The sequence below is a fragment of the Mastomys coucha genome, unplaced genomic scaffold (assembly GCF_008632895.1).
Source record: "Mastomys coucha isolate ucsf_1 unplaced genomic scaffold, UCSF_Mcou_1 pScaffold13, whole genome shotgun sequence".
In the NCBI taxonomy this organism is placed as follows: Eukaryota; Metazoa; Chordata; class Mammalia; order Rodentia; family Muridae; genus Mastomys; species Mastomys coucha.
The window spans coordinates 34,678,671-34,693,280 of NW_022196895.1; the positions used below are offsets into that span (position 1 = coordinate 34,678,671).

The 14,610-nt window shown below is 47.6% G+C and overlaps 1 long non-coding RNA gene across 1 annotated transcript in view; it reads left to right on the forward strand.

Moving 5' to 3' along the window:
- Positions 1-14,610, forward strand: part of LOC116087089 — a 127,426-nt gene that overhangs the window by 22,942 nt on the left and 89,874 nt on the right. Inside the window, exon 3 of the long non-coding RNA XR_004117247.1 lies at positions 114-228. This is a non-coding gene — a long non-coding RNA (uncharacterized LOC116087089). The remainder of the gene's footprint in view (positions 1-113; positions 229-14,610) is intronic.

Here is a 14,610-nt window from a genome sequence, read left to right on the forward strand (position 1 = left end):
GAGGAGGAGGAGGAGGAGAAGAAGAAAAAGATGATGATGATTAAGGAATAAAAAGAAAGTCATTTTCAGATATGAAGGTCCGAGAAATTCACCACCTGCATTTCTCTTTGTAGGAACCTACTGGAAGACTTAACCCAAGGAAACCTGCAAGGAAATTAGGAAAATGATTGGATGCCACGGGACTGACAGCAAGAGCCAAGCAGGCAGGACCCAGCAGCAGCTGGCACGGTAAGGGGTCTGCTGGGACTTCATTGGGGTGTCTTTTCCCCTTACTTAGGGTCCTGAGGATCAGACCAGGGCCTTGAAATACAAGGCAAGTTCTGTTGAGCAAGTCAGCATTACTTCTTATAAAAATAATAGATTAGTGTTCTAAACTAGAATTTTTTTTCCTCCTTACTATTGTATTCATGAGCCTTTTCATTCTTTTCTCTTAGAAAAAAAAATTTGGTGTTTTTTCTTTTCTGAGACAAGACAGGGGTTCTGTGTGTAGTTTTGGCTGTCTTGGAACTTACTATGTAGACCAGGATAGCTTGGACTACAGAGATTCACCTGCCTCAGCTTTCCAAGTGCTGGGATTAAAGGTGTGAGCCACCACCACCTGGCTAATTTATGTGTTTAATTTCTCTTGCCTGGAGGTGGTGGCCCACTCATTTGATCCCAGTACTAAGGAGAGAAGTAGGCAGATCTCCAAGTTCAATGCCAGCCTGATCTATAGAGGGAATTCCAGCACAGCCAGGGTTACACAGAGAAACCCTGTCTTGGAAAAAAAAAAAATTAAACCAAACCCCAGAAACTACAGTTTTAATTTTTTTATGTTTTATTACTTTGAAAAAACATTTTACTTTTTTTTTTTTAATTCTGGCAATCACTGTTACATGGAAAAACTGAAAAATATGTAGACTCCCAGTTTATGGTGGGGTTTCCATCCCCATAAACCCACTGGACATTGAAAACTCATGTAACACACCTCATTGAATATCGCAGCAGCACCATCTCTTGCTTGCTGGTAACTTCGAGTGTCACGAGAGGATCTGTCTGCATATTGATAGCCCAGGAAAGATTTAAATTAGAAAAGAGGGAATATGTTGTCTACTTTGGTAGAAATATTATATTGCTTTAGAGCATCTTTCAGCTTGAAGTAACAGTTGTACCATCATAAGCTGAGCCATCTGTGTTCTTTGAGCAGCTTAGTGTAGTCTGTCAGGGGCCCTGGGAGATGCCAAGTCAGGAGGTTAAAGGAAATGTACTGAACTTGGGCTAGCTCGTGCCTGAAATCTCAGTATTTAAGAAGCAGAGGCAGGAAAATTACTCTGATCTCAAGACCAGCCTGGGCATAGTAGCAAATAAATCAAATAAGCAAACCAGAAATATGCTGGCCCTGCTGCTGTATGTCTAAATCCCAACACTGGAGACACAGAGATTAATGTTAAGTCAGCAGCCTCTTCCCTATACCCGGCAGCTACAGAGCTTCATAGTAAGACTCTGTTTAAAAAACAAAACTGAAAGAAAGGAAGAAAGCCCAAATAAAAGCAAAGGCTTTTTTGGGGATTTTGAGGCTGTGCCCAGTTAGGATGGGATGTGGGAGACCAGGAGCAGTGTCCTGGAGAATGAGGTGGTGCCTGGCCTGGTGGTGGACACCAATAATTCCAGCACTTGGGAGGCAGAGGCAGGCAGATCTCTGAGGCCAGCCTGGTCTGATATTGATCCAGGGCATCCAGGGCTATGTAGACACCATGTCTAGTAGTAGACTACTCCTACTCCTACTAGTGATCCAGGACATCCAGGGCTATGTAGAGACACTCTGTCTCTAGTAATAACAACAATAACAGCAGCAGCAGCAATAATAGTAATCCAGGGCTATATAGAAACACCCTGTCTATAATAATAATGATAATAATTGATGATGGTGCTGATGGTGGTTATGATGATGATGAAGAGGAGGAGGAGGAGGAGGAGGAGGAAGGAGAGGATGGTGGTGGTGGTGGAGGTGGTGGTGATAGCGGTAGCAGCAAGGTGGAGAGATGAGAAAACCTCTCTACCTACAAGAGTTTAGCATTGCTTCATTGTCCCAGGCCCCCTCACAGGAATGGTGATCACAGAGAGCATTTGTATTAGAAAGGCCTCCTTCAAGGTGCCTTCAACAGGCTCTCTGCACGCTGATCACCAGGAATGATAAGAATCAGTAAAGCGGTATGCCATAGCTGAGAAAAGGTGCACTCTCTGTCTCTCTATCTCTCCATCTCTGTCCCTCTGTCTCCCTGTCCCCCTGTATGTGTGTGTGCATGCTCAGTGGCTTTAGACAATATTTAAGAGTTATATTTCGCCATGCAGTGGTGGCGCACACCTTTAATCCCAGCACTTGGGAGGCAGAAGCAGGCAGATTTCTGAGTTCCAGGACAGCCTGGTCTACAGAGTGAGTTCCAGGACAGCCAGGGCTATATAGAGAAACCCTGTCTCGAAAAACCAAAAAAAAAAAAAAAAAAAAGCTAATATTTCAGCAGATATCCCACTGAAGCCTGAGCCAGGGATCCAGATTCCCTCAATCTGAAGCCCAAGAGAACCTTTCGGCTATGATCTTGGCCAACAGGAACTGTCTGCATTTCACACAAAAACTATTTAAAATGTCAGTACACAAGCCCAGCTGTGGCATGATGGTGTTTACTGGTTTTGCTGGCCATAAAGCTGGGCATTCTCTCCAGTTCCCCACCAACCAGGAGCAAACCCTTCTAGTCCTTCCCCCAGAGCAGAGTTTTCAATGGTGGTCGGTGGTGCTCCGGAGTTGGCGGGTGACCTGGAAAATTGCTTTTTCTATGTTATGCTGCTAATGGCCCATCAGTTTAAACCTTCCATCCTCAGAAACTTTCTTCAAACTAAATTGGAAAGGGGGGTAGCAGGTTTTTTGTTTGTTCATTTGTTTTTAAGAAAGAAAGGGAGGAGGGAGGGAGGAAGGAAGGAAGGAAGGAAGGAAGGAAGGAAGGAAGGAAGGAAGGGGAGGGAGGAAGGAAGGAAGGAAGGAAGGAAGGAAGGGGAGGGAGGAAGGAAGGAAGGAAGGAAGGAAGGAAGGGGAGGGAGGAAGGAAGGAAGGAAGGAAGGGGAGGAAGGAAGGAAGGAAGGAAGGAAGGAAGGAAGGAAGGAAGGAAGGAAGGAAGGAAGGAAGGGGAGAAAGCAAAGCAATTACTACTCAAATCTGAAGGATTTGAGGAGGGGGGATTCAAAGTTGGTCAGGTCGCTGTAGGAGCAGGGAAGGGATTTTATCTATGTCTGTCTGTAACAGCTAGCACTCAGCATATACGCTACTGTGTAGTAGAGATACACTTTGTAGTCCTGGCTGTCCTGAAGCTCACTGCATAGACCAGGCTGGCCTCAAACTCAGAAATCCATCTGCCTGTCTCTGGGTGATGTGTTAGAACGGCGGGTCGCGTCAGAACAACACACTAGGTCCAAACAGTTCCACGTGTAAGAGGTTTAATTGAGAGGGAGAGAGGGGAGCAGTAGCTCGGAAAGAGAGAAAGGGGAGAGAGAGAGACATGGAGGAATGTTCCCCGTATATATATGACGTAGTGGCCACAGGTAAAGGTGGGAGGTGAGCCCAATGGATTCTGGGAATATGGCAGCTGTTGCCCTGGCAACAGGTCTCTGAGACCCGCCCATGCATCACCACAGGCTTCAGGTGTCCTGATGCTAACACTGGGTGCTGGATTAAAGGTGTGCACAACAAACCCTATCTCTCTCTCTCTCTCTCCCTCCTCCTTCTTCCTCTCCCTCCCTCCCTCCCCCTCTTTCTCTCTCTCTCCCTCCCTCTCCTCCTCCTTCTTCTTCTTCTTCTTCTTCTTCTTCTTCTTCTTCTTCTTCTTCTTCTTCTTCTTCTCTCTCTCTCTCTCTCTCTCTCTCTCTCTCTCTCTCTCTCTCTCTCTCTGTGTGTGTGTGTGTGGTATCAGCAAGCCTCCTGGAGCCTGGCAAGTGCTCCAACAATGAACTACGCTCCCAGGCCAAAGGTGATAATTTTTGAATAACTAATTGCCCCCTCACTATTGGATTTGAGGGAGCACGGCTCCTAGATGACCAAGTCAGTGTGTGAGCCCTGATGAGCTGCTTAGCTCAGCTCCCCTCCCTTCCTTCCTCAGCTAGGGCTGAGGTGAAGAACTGCCTGGGGTCTTGGACTTGCCTTTAATCCTTACCGTCAGTCAGCTTCATTTTCAGGAAGCGGGGAGGAAGGCTCAGAGAGGGTGGGAGAACTGGCCTTCGAAAGCACTGAGTTTTCCCCGTCTCCTTGGCTTCTACTTGGAAGCAGGATATTTTGCTGTTTCTAAATGGAAGAGACAAAAACAAAAAAAACAAAAAAAAAACAAGACAAAAAAATCAAACAAACAAAACATAAATAGGAGAAATCACAGAGTGGCCTGACAGTCCTCTTAGAACACAACAGTGTTTTTGCTGTTGGCCTAGATCATGCACTTTCTGAATTAGTTACTCCTTATTGGAGGAGACTGTTCTCCATGTGATGTTATAAGCAGCTGCCACCCCACAGTCCTCCAATCTCTCTCTCCAGCCTTTTGTATTTCTGGGCTTAGGTTCTGACCATCTGGGCCATTTGTTCTTCTCACATGAATACTGTCATCTTTCATCTGTTGGAGCCTGAGTTCTTTTGTTTGTTTGTTTTGTTTTGTTTTGTTTCGAGACAGGGTTTCTCTGTGTAGCTCTGGCTATCCTGGAACTCACTCTGTAGACCAGGCTGGCCTCAAGCCAGCCTCTGCCCTCCAAGTGCTGGGATTAAAGGTGTGCGCCACCACTGCCCGGCCGGAGCCTGAGTTCTTAACTGCCTTCTGGAATCCAGAACTCTCCTTGGGACATGAAAGTTAGCCTATGGTAAGACGTTGTCTACAGGAACGATGATCATGGCAGACATGATTGGTGGAGCCATCATGTTTGGCTGGAGACTTTGAGAAATGGTCTAAAAGGGTCAACTCCACATGATTGCTCCAGGGCCCAGCCTTAGTTTTGATACCTCTCCGTTTAAGATTTATTTCATCATAGTACATATGGCTGGAGGGATGCTTTAGTGGGTAAAGGGACTAGCTGCTTTCCCTCAGGATCTGGGTTCAATTCCCAGCCCATATGGCAGCAGTCCCTCTGGAATTCCAGATGGCCAGATCTGATACCCTCTTCTGGGCTAGAGAAGCACCAGACATCGGGCAGATAAAACTCTTACACATAAAATTAAAGTTTTAAAAAGATGTATTTCGTTACAGTGGAGTGCTTGATTAGCACACACAAAGCTCTGGGTTTGATCCCCGTTGTTTTTGGATATACTGTTCCTTGTGAGTGTAATTTGCTTCCAGATTTGAGAATAAGTAGATTTCTAGCTAGGGCACTGTGGCCTGGAGAGGCCCGGAGGATGTCTTCCGGGTACGGATAGGAAATGGCACTGTTTCTACATGGTGTGATGGGGTGCACGGTACACGGTAACCTCAGCACCCTGTAGAGGCAGGGAGACTCTTACACAGGTGTTCAAATGGCTACATGAGATGAGTTTCCAACAAGACAAAAACAAGCATTAAACAAATCATCGTGTATTTATTTATTTATTTGCTTGTTTTTTTGTTTGTTTTTTAGAGACAGGGTTTCTCTGTGTAGCCCTGGCTGTCCTGGAACTCACTCTGTAGAATAGGCTGCCCTCGAACTCAGAAATCCGCCTGCCTCTACCTCCCAAGTGCTGGGATTTAAGGTGTGCACCACCACATAAAGGCCCTGCCATCAGGTATTATGTATGTGCCTGCATGCATACTTGCCTTGCCAAGAATGCGGAGGTCAAAGGACAACTTTTAGGAATCCATTCTCAACTTTCACCTTGTTGAGGCAGGGTCTCCTGCTTCCTCTGCTCTGCCTACCCCAGCTTCTCAGGCCTCCTGGTTCCCATCGCCCTGTAGGAGTGCTGGGATTACAGAGGAATGCCACCAAATCTAGTCTGTTATGGGTTCCTGGATTGTAACTCAGTTAATCAGGCTGGCAAAGCAATAACTTTTATTAGAAAAAAACAAAACATTATTCTGGCCCAGCATTGTTCTTAAATAACTACCATACAACTATTACTACACTTTAAATAATATGGAGATTAAAGCAGAGAGTAAATATATACAGTGGCCTGGGCGTGGCTCTCTGTGAGTTTGAAGCCAGCCCTGTAGAGTTGGTTCTTCCCGGGATTATGTTTGTAGTTTATGCTCTCCTGCCTTATGCACTGCCATGCTTCCTAAACACTGGAGGGAGATCCTGTTCTATACTTGTATATCTTGGGTTTCGTTCCTCTCTTCCTACCGGTAGCTCAGGCTGGTTGCAAACTCTGTGATCCTCCTGTCTCAGCCTTCCTGGGTTCCTTCTGGCTACTAGGACTCTTTTGTTTTTAGACAGGATCTCACCTCTTACATCTGGTTAGTCTGGAACTCACCTAAGGGATGGAAGTGCTAGGATCAAAGGAGGACGGCACACCAGCCTCTCTTTGGCTTTTACCAGCACCGCCCTTTTCTACCATAAACTCAGATGGCTTCCTTTTATTTCAATCTCTGCCTTAATGGGACATTTCCTTCCCTAGGGAACTTCCCTGTGCTCCAGCTTACACCACACCCTCCTCTGGATCCTGCCTCAGGCAACTGAACAAATGGGAAGGTGGTGACCTGGTGACTTGGGCTTGGTGGCCTCAGGTGGGGGATGTAAAGGTCCAGGGAGTTCTATTGTAGGAGCATCCAGGCAGTTTCTTCTGTGTTCTGCCAAATGGTTTCTCCACTGAAGCAGAACCTAAGGGTTTGCGGCAATCATCTCTGAAGAACCCAGAGAATCAGCAGGAGACAAAAAAAGACTTATCTTAGGGCAGCACTCTATCACGCTGGACCACCACCCTGGGCATCCATACTATGGCCACATAGTATAGGAATGGCCAAGACTCTGGTAGGCTATTTCTCTAATGGTGAAATAAACCAATTCAAGCCAGATTAGATTAGATTAGAGGAAGATTTACTGGGAAGCTGTCCACTGGCCCCAAAGACTGAGGCCAGGGAAGTAACAATGGGGCTGGGGGGGGGCGGGGGCGAGGGGCAAGAGAAAAAGAGAAAGGGCCCACCTGCAGAGAGAGAAGGGGAGAGAGACAGAGAGATGGAGAGGGAAGGAGGGAGGGAGAGAGAGAAGGAGAAGGAGGGAGAGAGGAAGCAAGAGAGTTTACCTCGCGCGCGCACACACACAAAAATGTCTGGATTATATAGGTAAGAGCCTCTGGGAGATGGAGCTCAGTGCCTAGCCTGGAAAGTTCAGGGTTGGGGGCAGGGTAGGCCAAGTAATGACTAGGGGGTCCTGGGAGAACCTAGAGACCAGATCTGCTTTGATATGTAAAATATGCACCTTGGTCCTTTGAGCCCAGGAGTCAGAAACCAAACCCCTTCACCTGAAACCCACCTCTTCCAGGTCTTACTAGCTACCCGGAGAGCTCTACTTTCTCCCTGTACCTGTTTCCTTATCTGAAAAGAGGGACCAATTGTTTTACCTATCTTATTGGGCAATTTTTCTTGTAAGTTAAATTAGATGAACTGTATATGTCTTGGCTGCTTTGACCCAAACTTCAGATTCTCTAGGTCCCTGGTTCTGAGCTCACCCCCACCCCAACCCTCACCCCTACCCCCTTTTGAGAGATTGTGTCTTACTACATAGCCCTGGCAAAGCAGGAATTTGCTATGTAGAGCATACTAACCCTGAACTCAGGGATCCACTTGCCTCTGACTCCTGGGTGCTGGATTCTGGTTTCTCGGTGCAGCCCTAGCTGTCCTGGAACTTACTGCATAGCCCTGGCAAAGCAGGAATTTGCTATGTAGAGCAAACTAGCCCTGAACTCAGGGATCCACTTGCCTCTGACTCCTGGGTGCTGGATTCTGGTTTCTCGGTGCAGCCCTAGCTGTCCTGGAACTCACTCTGTAGACCAGGCTGGCCTCGAACTCAGAAATCCGCCTGCCTCTGCCTCCCAAGTGCTGGGATTAAAGGCGTGCGCCACCACTGCCTGGCCCATCACCCATCCTTAAAAGCCATAAAGATGTAGGCATTTCGGGGTCAAGGACCCTATCGTAGACATTACTGTGGTACAGTGGAGCAGAATGACCAGCACTTAGTAAAAGAAAAAAAAAAAAAAACAATAATCATTAAGTGATTGAACGAAATCCCAGGAGGGCAGTTGAATGTTTTGTATTTTTGTATATTTTCCCCCTAGTCCTAAGCATCTGATTCTCATTACTTCTACAGCTCGGCAAGTCTCTCTCTGCCTTGGCGGTTTATAAACCTTGTGTGCGTACATCGACATTTTAAACATAAATCTACAGGTTGGGGGCTGGAAATTTTGAGAAAAGGGGATTGGTAGAAGGGGATAAAAAAGTACGCGGAGGTCCAAGACCCGTTAGGCACAGCTGTCCGATTGGGGAGGGGTGATCCTGGACGCTCCTCGGTGGAAGATGTCCCCGGATGCAACAACCATTAGTGGGGTTGGCCACTGTTCCCCCTGAACCTTGGAGAGGATGGGGACGCTGCAGAGGGAGGGGTACAATTCAGGTCGTGGTCAGGAGCCCCATGAGCAAGAGCTTGGCCATTCTTGTTTTGAGGCAGCGTGGATGTAGAGATTTGGGGTGATCAGGGGGAATCCACGGGGAAGGGCTGGGGAGGGAGGGGCCTGTGCTTGTCTCTTTAAGAGCTGAGTGCTGTCCCCGCCTTGCAGGCGCCCGGAGTCTCACAAAAGAACAGGATGTTGTTGATTTGTCACCAAACCACAGAGAGGAAATGATTGTAAATTTCCTTTAAACATCCCCACCGCGCTCCGGCCGCCCCCGCTTCCGCCTCTGCCGCCCCCGCCGAGCCCAGCGCAGCGGGGCCTCTGCGCTCCTGTGGCCGCTTCGGCTCCGGCTCTCCCGCCGGCCCCGGCTCCAGGCTCCTTCAAGCCCAGGAGGGAGCAACCCACTGTGCTTGTGGGAGCTTCCCAGCCCTGGGTCCAGCTGCTTGCAGAGAAGCATGCTTCCCCCCTGCCCCCCAGCAGCTGCAGCCAAGGATGTTCCTCAGCCCGCGTGGGCGATCACGGCTGGTCGATCATGCATTGCTGCTTCTGTCTCTGGGTGCCCTGTCCAGGAAGTGCCACCCCTCCGAAGCCTAACCAGGGGCTTTATTATCTAGAGAAACCGAGGCACGCATAGATGACTTGAGTCACCAGTTCCTTTCTCTCCACAACTGGTTTAGGTCACCCAGAGCTTATGTGCGGGAGACGGGGGGGAAGGGGGGGGGCATTGTAGAATACGGTCCCAAGCCATGATGGCAATCTCAATTGTCAAGCCAAAGTAGGGATACATAATTTGAGTTGCTTCATGGCGATCACACCTGCCCCTGCAGCTGGCAACCTCTTTAGGATCTTTCGGATCCGCTTGGGTTTCAGTGCGGCCACGCCTGTCTGCCGCTTCACCTCTGCCAGTCCCGTGGCTCTTGTAGCCTTTAGTTTAGGATACCTGGAATTCTCTGATCAAGGTAGTGCACCGTGCTAAGCCAAATTGTTGCTCTTAATCTTTGCATTAAAACCAAGAAGTAGATGATGCTATTGGTATGAGCTGGTGAGGGAAGGTTCTGAGCTGAACCGAGCAGCCCTTTCAACCTAGTCATTTTTAGCATTACATTCCGATAACTGGTGGGCTCTCTCTTGAATACATTTGAATATGTTGAGGTAGCTGCTGAACTCTTTACAAGGGGAGTATTTGTTGGGTCTTTTTGTCTCCTCAACCTCCAGGGGGATCTGGGCAAGTTCTTGTGCCTCGCTCGCTTTCAGAGCTGATGTGAGTGGTTAAGGTCCACGGGCTGGAAATACTAGTTTCTTGAAGTCCCCTGAGTGCCCTGTCTTGAATGGCTTGGGACATGGTGTGGAACCTGAGCAATATATTCATATTCATTTATTCTTTATCTCTCTCCTCTCTCTGTCTCTCTCTGTGTGTGTGTTGATGTTGGGAATTGAACCCTGGTCCCATGTATGCTAAGTGCTCTGCAACTCTACACCTAGCCTTCCACTCTATTTGAATGGAAAAATTAAGTCACCTGGTGCTAGACCTTGAAGGTTAACTAGGCTCTGAACTCAGCAAACTCTGATTCCCAGCTCTAGGGGCGACGGCCAGAGCTGCATGGGAATGTGACTTTGGGTAAATCATATAAAGCAGTTATTGTTAGGTATTTGCCACATGCCTTGCTTTGTGTGGACCGCTGTTTAATTTTTCTCAGTTGATCCTAAGAGATGAACACTTGACTCGATACTGGGTGAGGTTATATGTCTAACAGTGCTGAAGCTGGGGTGAGACTTGTCTATGCCTCAGGAGGTCACCCAGGCGCTCTGGATCTCAGACGGCAGTTGCTTGCCTTCAATCACTGACGAAAGACAAGCGCGTCCTCGGTGCCGGTGGAGCTGCAGAGACTTTTGCAGCCGCCTTGGCTCCTGTGTGCTGCAGCTGTCTATCATTCTTCAGCTTCGAGCACATGTGTTGCTGGACCTCCAGAGTGGATCTCAGTGTTTCCACCTGTCCTTTTAAAGAATGCCAGTCGTGGAGGCAGTTCTGAGGTGGAGGCAGTTCTGAGTGCTCACGAGCTGCCGTCAGGAGCTGCCGTCAGAGTGTTGCCTTCCCAAATGTAGCCTGAGAGGGTACCGACCAGTACCACTGGTACTCTTGGGGCACTGAGTAGGTAGACCCAAACCAGAGCAAAGGTACCAAGAGGCAAGGGTCTCCACCCTCCACTACTCAGGTCCAAGGAAGTGGAAGCCAATAAGGCAGGTTATCCGATGGCTCCTAGTATCAGTTTCCTGGCTTATGAATAACTTTGGTCTTAGATGACCCTTCCAGCCATTATAAGGAAAATGGATCCTGTGTACTCATGGAGTTAACCGTTTTAAATTTTTAATAACTTAATTTTAATACATATTTTATGTGTACATGTCCATACACCTGCATGAGAGTTTCTGTGCATCACATGTATGTGGGTCAGATGGCTTCAGACCACTTGGAACTGGAGTTACAGTATCTGTGAGTTGCATGATGGGAATCACACCTGAATTCTCTGAAAAAGCCTGAGTTAATATTTATTAAACACCTATTATATGCCAGGCATCACAGGCATCTTAGAGATAACAGAGGTCAACAGAACCTAAGGCTGCTTGGGGGTTAACAAGATCCCCAAATTATGGGTCTATATACCATGCATAGCCATATGTGCACGTGTCTCTGTAAATGTCCATTAGTGGAAGAGCAGGCTGGAGTTAGGGTTATGATAGAAGTGGAGAGTGAATGGGAGCTGCAGGGTGTGTGTATGGGAGGGGGGTTAGTTTTTATCTAGGATGGTCAGGAAGCCTCACTAATCAGCTGGAGTGGGGGAGGGCGGCAGACAGATTTTAGGAAGATGCAGTTGGGATGGCAACGGGAAAAGGCTGGGGCGGGGCTGTGTTGTGCTGTACCTGCTCTGCAGCAGTCACTGTGCCAACAGCTTTATGAAGAAGGAAGTTCAGAGAGGTTCTGCGATTAGCCCATGGCCGCCCAGCTAGTACAGTGGTTAGAGGAGGTGAGATTTAAATAGCAGTCTTAACTTCACCTCCTGAAACCCGGGCTCACAGTTATGCTCCTGGCTCTCTCAAATGCCATTCTGAATCAGCAAGTTTCTTCTTTCACAGACAAGCTGGTGTTTAATTCATGATTTGGTTCTTCTGGTTTCTAGAGGAGTAAGCATCATCCCATTGACCAAGTAGATTGCTAGCCCAGGAGAGGCATGATTGAGACCAGCTTAAGACTCAGTTCCTTTCTGTGAATGGGGTGGAAGTGATACCTTTGATTCAGGAAAGCCCCGTGTTGTGTTATGGCAGAAGCGGGAGAAACACCTTTGGATTACTGTAAATAAGAGAAGTGGAAGTATTGGGGTTGCCCGGATCCCTCAGCTCCCCTCCCCACCTTCATTTTAATTTCCCTAGGACAGGCTCAACACAGTATGTTGTATTATAAGGCGGTAATTAAAACACTCGGATTAGTAGGCTGAGGTTTATAGGGCAAACAGGAGCCAGAAGAGAAAAAAAAACGACGGCCTCTCTTTCATTCCCAGGCAGGAATCCAGATTACACATGCTTGCATTTTCTTCCTGAAACCTTCGCCTCCTCTACTTAGATACCCTGCCTCCCTGTTTCCACGTGCCTGCTCTGTCTGCTGTTCAGAGCAGTTTGTGAGGACTGTGGGCCAGTATTCCCCTATCCCAACAGCCCAGGGAAAAGTGAGTCAGAATCCAGCAGGCTGCACATGAGTGGCAGAGAGCAGGGGCAGCCAGGAGCAGGCCAGGGTGAGCAGGTGCCAAGCCTTTTCCAGCCTCCCTAGACAGCTATCCACACGTTTGCAATGGGAAACAGCAATGAGAGTTGACTCTTCCAAAAGCAGACCACCTCATAGCACTTTCCCAGGTCGGATGCTATCCATACTGTGTTTACAACACTGTTTTTAACTATGACGTGGAGAAATAAGGCAACAGAAACGAGAGGAAAATGGTACCCAATTTACAGTCTAGATCCTAGAACTTGTTCTAGACACTATAACAAGGAATAGTTGGAAATGGCTGATGAGAAATTTTTGACCAAATTAGTTTGATTGGGGGCCAAGATAGTTATTAAGCACTTATTATATAGGATAGAATTTATTTTATTTTATTTTATTTTATTTATTTTCTCTGTGTATCCCTGGCTGTCCTGAAACTCACTCTGTAGACCAGGCTGGCCTCAAACTCAGAAATCCACCTGCCTCTGCCTCCCAAGTGTTGGGATGAAATGCAGGCGCCACCATTGCCTGGTGAGTGCTTATTATAGGACAGATATTCTAAGCGTTCAGACATTGGAGAAGTGGAGCTGTGGTTACACATGCATCTATCTACCTTGTAGGTTTTGGTCTCTGCTTGGGTAAGGGAGGCTTCGATCGGCAGTCTTTGGCTATTAGAGAACAGAAGAGGTATGCGTGGTTTAAACAGCCTTGGCTCAAGTGTAGTCTTGAGTTCTGGTTCTGCAAGGTAGTCTTTTTAAAGTAAGAACGGAAGTCCTTGTTGCTTCAGGGGAGCAATCTGGACCTCATCAGGAGACAATCATTTCTTCCCAGGGCTGATCTCATCACAGGGTGATGGTCTTGAAGTGTACTGTTCCTGGAATTCAAGGTTACTAAGGACAATGACTAGAGACCTCTGGCGCCTTTGGGGTTTGTTTTGAAAACACCGACAGATACCTCAGTGACTGCTTGTGTGTCTTTCCTACAGCACTGGAGGGGGCTGAGAGGGTTAGAGAACCATTGTGTTTTAAATAGACACTCCCGAGTGACTCAAACACTTACCTGCTGTACCGAGCCGATGACTGACCCAAAGGAAAGGAGACAGATACAAGAGGAAGGAAGAGATGCACTCTTATTCAGCTTTTAGTTAAATGTGGGCTCAAAGACAGAGCCAGTGTTGTTCAGCCAAAGCAGCTTTTACAAGCCTGTTATAAAAAGCCTGGTGTGGTCCAGACTGACATCTGACCTTGAATCTGCCATCTCCTGGCCATGTGACTCTACCTTTTGGTAATTTACTATTCTGAACTTTACTTTCCTCGTAAAGGAATAAAATTAAAATGAGATATATAAAGCACTACCTAATCAGGAATGGGTGGAATGTTAACCTGTTATGCTTAGTAAGTGTTAATAAGGGATGAGGGCCCGAAGGAAGGATGATGACAGATAGAAAGAGTTATGGTTCCTGTTGCCTGCCTGCCCTTTTCTCCATATTCTTGGTTTGACCATAAACCAGGAAGTCAGCGGGAGTGCTTGAGATTCTCATCTAGAGTTCGCATGGGAGTGGATTCAGATGCAGGTTTGGGAACGTGAGCTATTGGATGGAGTAGAGGGAAACGTTAAGTGTTTGAGTTCATTCTTCAAGATTATTTTCCACATGCTTTGTGTTTATACAAATAGTCCACGGCAAGCCCAGTGAGAGGCTAGGGCTGCCCGCTTGACGAACAGGAAAACAGGCACCGGATGTGAGAGTTCCCTGCCAAGGTCACCTCCACTCTTCTGAGGTCTCCTCCTTTCAGCAGGCGCCAGCAGCCAGTGATGAGAAATAAGAATGAAGGAGGCTTGGATTGATTGCAGGTGGGCAGCACAAGGATGTTTCCTGTTCCCCAGGTCTCTCAGAAGCAGGACCTCCTCCACCTGCAGGGTCCAGTGCTCTCTTGCTCAGCTTCCCAAGTGGCCCATGATCCCCTCAGAGCTTTAGGACCTGCTTTGGGGTAGAGGGGAGGGGCTTATTAAGCATACAGGGGAGAAGCAATAAAGACAGGAAGGGCAGAGTGTGGGATGGAGGAGCTGTGGATGTAGTTCAGTTAGAAGGATGCTGGCCAGGCACACACAAAGCCTGAGTCTGATCTACAGCCCTGTGTACACCAGGCATAGTGGCCCAGGCCTGCAATCCTGCAATCCAGCACTGGTTGTACATACACTTACAATGAAAAAAAGGCTGTTCTCTCAATGTTGTCTATGTTATCTTCTGCCCCTGAGATTCTCTCTTCTATCTCTTGTATTC